Genomic DNA, 9,528 nt, shown 5'->3' with positions numbered 1-9,528 from the left:
GAGTCTCGCTCTGTGGCCCAGGCTGGAGTGCAATGGCCGGATCTCAGCTCACTGCAAGCTCCGCCTCCCGGGTTTACGCCATTCTCCTGACTCAGCCTCCCGAGTAGCTGGAACTACAGGTGCCCGCCACCTCGCCCGGCTAGTTTTTTGTATTTTTTAGTAGAGACGGGGTTTCACCGTGTTAGCCAGGATGGTCTTGATCTCCTGACCTCGTGATCCGCCCGTCTCGGCCTCCCAAAGTGCTGGGATTACAGGCTTGAGCCACCACACCCGGCAAATTAATACTTTTATAATTTCTTATGCCTGTATTTACTGCAATCTCTGAACATAAATTGTGAAGATTTCTTGGACACTTATCACTTCTCCAATCAATACCCTTGTGATTTCCTATGCCTGTCTTTACTTTAATCTCTTAATCCCATCATCTTCTTCGTAAACTGAGGAGGATATATATTGCCTCAGGACCCTGTGATGATTGCATTAACTGCAAAAATTGTTCGTAGAGCATGTGTGTTTGAACAATATGAAATCTGGGCATCTTAAAAAAAGAACAGAATAACAGCAATGTTCAAGGAACAAGAGAGATGAGACTTCTGGCCACCGGTGAGCCAGACGGAAGAGCCATATTTATCTTCTTTCAAAGGCAAATAGGAGAAATATCGCTGAATTCTTTTTCTCAGCATGGAACATCCCTGAGAAAAGAATGCGTCCTGAAGGTAGGTCTATGAATGGCCCCCTGAGGGTGGCCACCTTTTATGGTAGAAGCTGAAGGGATGAAATAAGCCCCGGTCTCCTGTAGCGCTCCCAGGCTAATTAGGATGAGGAAAATTCCCGCCTAATAAATTTTGTCAGACAGGTTGTCTGCTCTCAAACCATGTCTCCTGATAAGATGTTATCAATGACAATGCGTGCCCAAAACTTCATCAGCAATTTTAATTTCGCCCCATCCTGTGCTCCTGTGATCTCACCCTGCCTCCACTTGCTTTGTGATATTTTATTACCTTGTGAAGTACATGATCTCTCTGACCCACACCCTATTCGTGCACTCCCTCCCCTTTTGAAAATCGCTAATAAAAGCTTGCTCGTTTTATGGCTCGGGGAACATCACGGATCCTGCTGACATGTGATGTATCCCCTGGACACCCAACTTTAAATTTCTCGCTCTTGTACGCTTTCCTTTTATTTCCCAAACCAGCTGAGACGCCTAGAAAATAGAAAAGAACCCGCGTAACCATCGGGAGCGGGTTCTCCTGATATCAGGGTAGAGAGCAGATGACACTAGTTCTAGCCTTACCTTCGAGAGACCTGAAGGATGGGCCAGGTGCAGTGACTCACACCTGTAACCCCACCACTTTGGGAGGCTGAGGCAGGAGGATCACAGGAGTTTGAGACCAGTCTCAGGAGTTTGAGACCAGTCTGAGCAACATAGGGAGATCCTGTCTCTACAAAAAAATTTGAAAAATAGCCAGGTGTGGCGGCGCCTGCTGTAGTCTCAGCTACTCAGTGGGATGAGATGGGAGGATCACCTGAGCCTGGGAGGTCGCGGCTGTAGTGAGCTAAGATCATGCCGCTGTACTCCAGCCCAGGTGACAGAGGAGACCCTATTTCTTTTTCTTTTTTCTTTTTCTTCTTTTTTTTTTTTTGAGACGGAGTCTCTCTCTGTAAGCGATCTCGGCTCACTGCAACCTTCGCCTCCCAGGTTCAAGTGATTCTCCTGCCTCAGCCCCCTGAGCAGCTGGGACTACAGTCACCAGCCACCACACCTGGCTGTTTGGACGAACGGAGGCAAGATGGTGCACTTCCGGGTTCTTCTTCACCAACTTTTCCCGCGCGCGCGAAAATGCAGCCGGCACCCGGGAAGGTGCAGACCAACCGGGCATGCGCCAGGTGACGTCAATCCGAAGAGACTAAGATTTACCTGGTCGCACCCCCAACATGCCCATGCCCCACCTATTGCCCTCCCACTCCTAGAAAAGCTGCTCCGGACGGACGCCATGGGCGGACTTCCCAGCCCCACTCCTGTCGGGATGTCGGGACTGCATCAGGAACCCCGCCCGAGAGCCCCACCGGGGGACTCTGTCGGCCTTCTTTGCCGGAGGCCGACAGACCTCTCCCCCACACCTTAGGTGACCAAAAATAAACTTGCAGTTTTGCTCCTACCCTTGCCTACTCGCTGGTTCTTTTGTGCCCGCTCTGGTGGTCTTTAGAAAAAACAAATCAGTTGGTGCCGAAGACCCGGGAGGAGACCCCTCCTCAGGCCTCTAAGGGTTGAGGAACCTCCTCCTGCTCCCACGCCGCAGACGGACCAGGACCTGAGACCCGCTTCTCTCACTCTCACGGCCTCTCTGGGGTAAGTGCCCTTGTCTCCTCTTTACCTCCCTCGGCCAAAAATCCTGCGCAGGTCCGAGGCCCACTTTTGAGCCACCAAGTGGCTCGGGAGACCCGTTCAGGACGGAGACGTCCGCCTGAAGGTAATCTCCACTTTGGCTCCATGAGCCTCCAGTCTGTCTCTGCTGGTTCCAAAGGACGCTTTGAAGCCAGGCAGAGATCCATTTCCATTTCCATTGTGTCCATTGTGTAAGTAAAGAGGAAACAAACGGGAAACCCCCAGTCCAAATTTCCAAAGAGCACCCCCTTAGGGTGCCTCCTAGCCAATTTAAAAACCTTACAGCTTGAACAAGACCTTAGGAGGAAGCGGTTAATTTTCCTTTCCACTGTGGCGTGATCGACCTCAGCAATTTCTGCCAGCGGCTAGGCAAGTGGTCTGAAATTAATTACGTACAAGGCTTTTGGGCCTTACGCTCTCGTCCCGACCTGTGTAGCCGATGCTCTTTGGCCCAAGTTATGCTAGCCAAGGACGCCGGCTCACAGGAACCCGAAAAAGAGGAGTCTTCATTCCTTTCTGTTCAGCCGGAGGATCTAGGCTTTCCCTCACTTCCGCCCTATACTTCTCCTCCCTCCGCCCGGACTCCTCCTTCCTTTTCCTTACCTACTAGTAATCCACTCAGTCCCGTGCTTCCTTCGGGGCCCCCAACTGGCTGTCTTGAGTCTCCTGTCTCTGCACACACCCGCTCTAAGTGCCCTGCTGATGCCTCCACTCCTGCCCCACACCCTCCTACAGTGTTAGCGCCTTTGCGAGAGGTGGCTGGGGCGGAGGGGGTAGTCAGAGTGCATGTCCCTTTTTCATTGGCCGATCTTTCCAAAATTGAGAAGCGTTTAGGGGATTTCTCAGCTAATCCCACCGTCTACATAAAGGAATTTAGATACCTTTGTCAGGCCTATGACTTAACTTGGCATGACCTCCAGGTTATCCTAACCTCCACCCTAAACCCTGAGGAGCAAGAGCGCATCCTAGCGGCCGCCAGGCAGCACGCCAACCAACTACATTTAACTGACGCCACCATCCCACTAGGGGAGCAAGCAGTCCCCTCGGCAGACCCGGACTGGAACTATCAAGCAAACCAGCCTGGGCGCCGTAGGCGAGACATAATGGTTCAGTGTTTGTTGGCTGGTATGCAAACAGCCTCAAACAAAACTGTAAATTTTAACAAATTAAAAGAAATTATTCAAAATCCAGAAGAAAATCCAGCCGCATTCTTAAATAGGCTGACTGAGGTTCTAACCCAATATACCCGGTTAGATCCGGCCTCCCCTACAGGGGCCACCATTTTGGCGTCTTATTTCATTTCTCAATCAGCTCCTGACATTCGTAAAAAACTTCAAAAGGTAGAGGATGGTTCTCAGGCACCAATACAAGACCTGGTTAAATTAGCCTTTAAGGTCTATAACTCCAGAGAGGAGACGGCAGGCTCGCCTCGAACAGAAAGCACAGCTCCTAGCAGCGGCTTTACAGCCCAGTCGTAACCCCAGGCCAGAGAGCACACACGCCGCAGACTCCAAGGCTACGAAAGGAGCCTGCTATAAGTGCGGCAAGGCAGGACACTATGCCATCAGGTGTCCACAAGGTCCCTGAGCCCCAACGCAGCCTTGCTATAAGTGCAAGCCATCAGGACATTGGGCCAGTGAATGTCCTAACCCTCGTCCACCAGCAACCCCCTGCCCTGCTTGCCAACAGGGAGGACACTGGAAGTCTGATTGCCCCACCCTGAGAACAGGTGCTGTGTCTCCACGTGACCCCCTTTCCCAGGATCCTGGGAGCTCCTTCCAGCTCCTACATCTGGACGACGACAACTGAAGATGCCGAGACTTGGGGACCCCCACCACCCTCGCCGAGCTGCGGGTAACTCTCCTGGTAGCGGGTAAGACAATTAATTTTTTTAATCAACAGCGAGGCTACCTATTCTGTTTTGCCGTCCTTCTCTGGACCTAGCCTTCCATCCAATATCTCTGTAGTAGGAGTAGACGGAAAGCCAACCACTCCACAAAAAAACCCCACTCCTTAATTGCTGCCTAGCCAACAACTACTTTGCGCACATTATACCCTCATGCCCTACCCCCTTACTAGGCCGAGAAATCAGTTCAACTTTCCCCCACTCGCCTCAAACTTACTAAATTTTCTTAACTATCTCATACTCCCCAACCTTGCCGAGACCTTCCTTCTGGGTTTTGCCCATATTCCAACAAATGCTTCCATTCCTCATTCCTGTACTAATACTGTGCCTTATTTTATTCTTCATCCGTACGTACAAATACCAACCATAGGCCCCGACCTTAACGACGCCCCTTAACAGCAGGAAGTAGCCAGACAGACCACGACGCCCCTTATCACTATTACCAATAAAAGGTTGGACTGTTTGGACGAACAGAGGCAAGATGGTGCACTTCCGGGTTCTTCTTCACCAACTTTTCCCGCGTGCGCGAAAATGCAGCCGGCACCCGGGAAGGTGCAGACCAACCGGGCATGCGCCAGGTGACGTCAATCCGAAGAGACTAAGATTTACCTGGTTGCACCTGCGGAACGCCCCCCAACACGCCCGTGCCCCGCCTATTGCCCTCCCACTCCTAGAAAAGCCGCTCCGGACGGACACCATGCATGGACTTCCCAGCCCCACTCCTGTCGGGATGTCGGGACTGCATCAGGAACCCTGCCCGAGAGCCCCACCGGGGGGACTCTCTTGGCCTCCTTTGCCAGAGGCCAACAGACCTCTCCCTACCCACCTACTTCCCTGAAGCTAGGTGACCAAAGTAAATTTGCAGTTTTGCTCCTACCCTTGCCTACTCGCTGGTTGTTTTGTGCCCGCTCTGGTGGTCTTTAGAAAAACAAATCACTGGCTAATTTTTTTATATATATTTTTAGTAGAGACGGGGTTTCACCATATTGACTAGGCTGGTCTTGAACTCCTGACCTCATGATCCACCCTCAGCCTCCCAAAGTGTTGGGATTACAGGTGTAAGCCATCATGCCTGGCTCATGAGACCCTATTTCTGAAAAAATAAGAGGTCTGTGAGAGGCTAAGGTGGGTGTATCACTTGAGTTTGGAGTTCAAGACCAGCCTGAGCAACATGGAAAAACTCATCTCTACAAAAAATACAAAAATTAGCTGGACATGGTGGTGCACATCTGTAGTCCCAGCTCCTCAGGAGATAAGGCAGGAGGATCCCTTGAACCTGGCAGGTTGAGACTGCAGTGAGCCAAGATCATGCCACTGCACTCCAGCTTGGGTGACAGAGTGAGAGCCCGTCTCAAAAAAAAAAAAAGTCTGAAGAAGCTGAGCATGGTGGTTCACGCCTGTAATCCCAGCGCTTTAGGAGGCTGAGGTGGGCAGATCACAAGGTCAGGAGATTGAGACCATCCTGGCTAACACAGTGAAACCCCATGTCTACTAAAAATACAAAAACAAAATTAGCAGGGTGTGGTGGCAGGCACCTGTAGTCCCAGCTACTCAGGAGGCTGAGGCAGGAGAATGGCATGAACCTGGGAGGCGGAGCTTGCAGTGAACCAAGATTGCACCACTGCACTCCAGCCTGGGCAACAGAGCGACACTATGTCTCAAAAAAAAAAAAAAAAAAAAAAATAGACTGAAGGATGAGAATGGCCCTGTGTAGGTGCGAGGGTGCACACCAACCCTTGCCTAAGCCACTGCTCAGAACTGCCATGGGCACTGGCATTCACTCTGGACAGAGAGGCCATACTGCATGGCAGTATTTGGTCAGGAAAACAGCACAGGGTTTCAGGGGCTCTGCAGCCCTGTCAGGGGTCAACCAGGGTCAAGGGCTGGCAGGCAGGGTGAGGAAAGAGCCACCTGATGTGTCCTTTCTACAGGCATCCCTTGCCTAGCCTTGCTGTTTCCCTTCAGCTGTTTTCATGAGTATTTCTTTAAGTTCTTTGGGGAAACAGCAATAAACGTGCTGTGTTCTCCCTCAGGAAAACCCCAACCATTCCCTTGCTATTCCACATTGAGCAGCCCCTGCAGGGCAGCCTCACCCCTGGCTGTGGAATGTGCAAGTGCCCCTCTCACCTCTGCACTCCTGCTCAGTGTCACCCCAATACCCACTACGCAACCGGGAGCATGTGCAGCTCCCAGACCCTGCCCAGCAGGGGCACTGACCTATGACCTGAAGGAAGAAAGCATAGGCTAGTGAGCAGGGCCAAAGACCCTTCTTTGGGAAGGGTCATGAGTGCTTCTTTGGGAAGGGTCATGAGAGGGAAAAGGACATGAGTGCTTAGACATGTGTGGCACACACATACTTGTATTTCCTCCCAGCTGTGTTCCTGCTCAGGGCAGCACCCACACTTGCATTTGGCTGAGAGCCTCTCCCTTTCTGCTTTCTCTGATGTTGCGGGAAGTCACGGACCCCGAACGGAGGGACTGGCTGGAGCCGAGGCAGAAGAACATAGATGGCGAATATTTCATGGACATTTATCAGTTCCCCAAATTAATACTTTATAATTTCTTACACCTGTCTTTATTGCAATCTCTGAACATAAATTGTGAAGATTTCATGGACATTTATCACTTCCCTAATAGTACTCTTATAATTTCTTATGCCTGTCTTTAATCTCTTAATCCTGTTATCTTTGTAAGCTGAGAATGTATGTCACCTCAGAACCACTATTGTATAAATTGATTATAGAACTTGTGTGTTTGAACAATATGAAACCTGATTGTAAAACGTGTGTTTGAACAATATGAAATCAGTGCACCCTGAAAAAGAACAGAATAACAGCGATTTTCAGGGAACAAGGGAAGATAACCATAAGGTCTGACTGCCTGCGGGGTCAGGCAGAATACAGCCATATTTTTCTTCTTGCAGGGAGCCTATAAACGGACATGCAAGTAGGAGAAATATCGCTTAATTATTTTCCCAGCAAGGAATATTAATAATTGATTCCCTGGGGAAGGAATGTATTCCTGCAGGGAGGTCTATAGATGGCCACTCTGGGAGTGCCTGTTTTATGCGGTTGAGATAAGGACTGAAATACACCCTGGTCTCCTGCAATACACCCTGGTCTCCTGCAGTACCCTCAAGCTTACTAGGATTGGGAAATTCCAGCCTGGTAAATTCTAGTCAGACCGGTTGTCTGCTCTTGAACCCTGTTTTTTGTTCAGGTGTTTATCAAGACAATGCATGCACAGCGGTACATAGACCCTCATCAGTCTCATCAGTAATTCTAATTTTGCCTTCGCCTTGTGATCTTTATTGCCCTTTGAAGCATGTGATCCTTGTGACCTACTCCCTGTTCGTACACCCCCGCCTTTTAAAATCCCTAATAAAACTTGCTGGTTTTGCGGCTTGGGGTCACCATCACGGTCCTACCAATACGTGATGACACCCCCAGAGGCCCAGCTGTAAAATTTCTCTCTTTGTTACTCTTTCTCTTTATTTCTCAGACCGGCTGACACTTAGGGAAAATAGAAAGAACCTACACTGAAATATTGGGGCTGGTTCCCCAGATACTCTGGCCTGCTCCCTTGGCCAATCTGCACCTTCCCACATCGCCAGCCCTTGCTTCCCATGGACCCACTCGTTCTCATCTCCTGACCTGTTGCCCTTAGTTTCCTCATGTCCTGAGTTGCATACCCACTGTTTCCATGCCCCTCCTCCTATGCCTCCCTCACTCCCTGAGTCTGACTCCCACCCCTCTCCTTGCCAAGGACACAAGAACACGCTTCAGGCTTCATCTCATTCAGTTTCTGACCACTTTCCTCCTGGAAACACTTGCTTCCCATGGCCATCTTTCTCTGCCTGCACCAGATCTCAATCCTAATCCTCCACCTGTACCTCCTCAGTCTCCTCCTTCCAGCCCCACTTCGTCTCCACCCCTCATCATGCTCACTCTGCTTGCCATGACCTACTCACAGTGGTTCACTCACACACTAGTGCATGGCTGCATGTGGGATAGGGCACATGCAGCCTCGTGTCCATGCTCCCCCTCACCCTGACACCACTTCATAGTTAACGTCACATGAGAGCAGACTCACACAGCTGTTTGCAGCCCCATGTAGCAGTACTGGTGCTGGTGGTCACATTCACTCACAGCAGCCAGAAGTCACATTGTGTCACAAGCAAGTGCAAGTTCACTCACACCTGGCTATGACCACATGCTATGTGCAATATGGGCTTACTCACTGGGTGGCACATTGGTTGCAAAGTGTGTTGAGCATGGCAGCCACAGGGCTCACAGCCCCAGGGATCTCCCAGGTTCCAGAAGAGGGGGGCACAGTGGCTGCAGTCTTGCCCCAGAGTATGGGGGTAGCACAGGCTTCAGCCCCAGATGGTTACCACATGAGGACATTGTCTCAAGGGTCACAACTGCAGCCTGGGGAGAGGAAGGCTTGGCCAATCTGGGGAGTGAAAATCCCACCCGATCACCCTGGGATGTCCACACCCACAAATTCATGCTGGCAGCCCTCTGAGCACAGGCCACTGCTATGGAAGCCAGGCCTGCAGCAGGCACAGCCAGGGACATGGCTGTAGTACACAGAATGCTGGCAGTGCCCACTGTGGGGGTCACAGGCAGCAGGATTATGGAGATTCATATTGCTGCACTGGAAGTACCAGTATGGATTCTTCTGGGGTTTCCTCCTGGCCGGGTGCCCAAAATAGTCACAGAAGTGGTCACAGCTGAGGCCTGGAGAGGACTGGGGTATATGTGTCTTCCTGTACCCTGGGGGCCTGTGGGTCTCAGATACACAGTCGGAAAGTCTGAGGTCTGGCTAGGAGGGACACAATAGGAAATTATAGCCCATCCTCCTGGCTTTCAAGGTCTATACCTGTAATTCCCCCCATTCAGCCCTCCTTCCTCAGAACAGGAACTCCTTGAAGATGGTGCCCAGCTCAGCATACAGGTAGCATTGGGAAAATCTGACATGTGGACCTGACGGGATTGTGAACAATTGACCAAGGCTGTGGCTTTGTCACTGCCAACCATGCCTCACTTGCATAGCCAGCTAAACAGAAGAATAGGACATGCCTATCATGCTGTCCACATGGCAGGAACTCCCATGATAGAGGCAGGAATCAGGGTGCCCAGGACAAAGGCAGAACCAGCACTGCTGGCCCAAGCCTAGAGTGGGGTCTCCATAGTAGCCATCTAAGCACCTGGGAGCAGTAGCATGTGGTATG

The sequence above is a fragment of the Rhinopithecus bieti genome, unplaced genomic scaffold (genome assembly GCF_001698545.2).
Source record: "Rhinopithecus bieti isolate Rb0 unplaced genomic scaffold, ASM169854v2 scaffold_3875, whole genome shotgun sequence".
Lineage (NCBI taxonomy): Eukaryota > Metazoa > Chordata > Mammalia > Primates > Cercopithecidae > Rhinopithecus > Rhinopithecus bieti.
Note: the sequence above shows the minus strand (reverse complement) of the source record.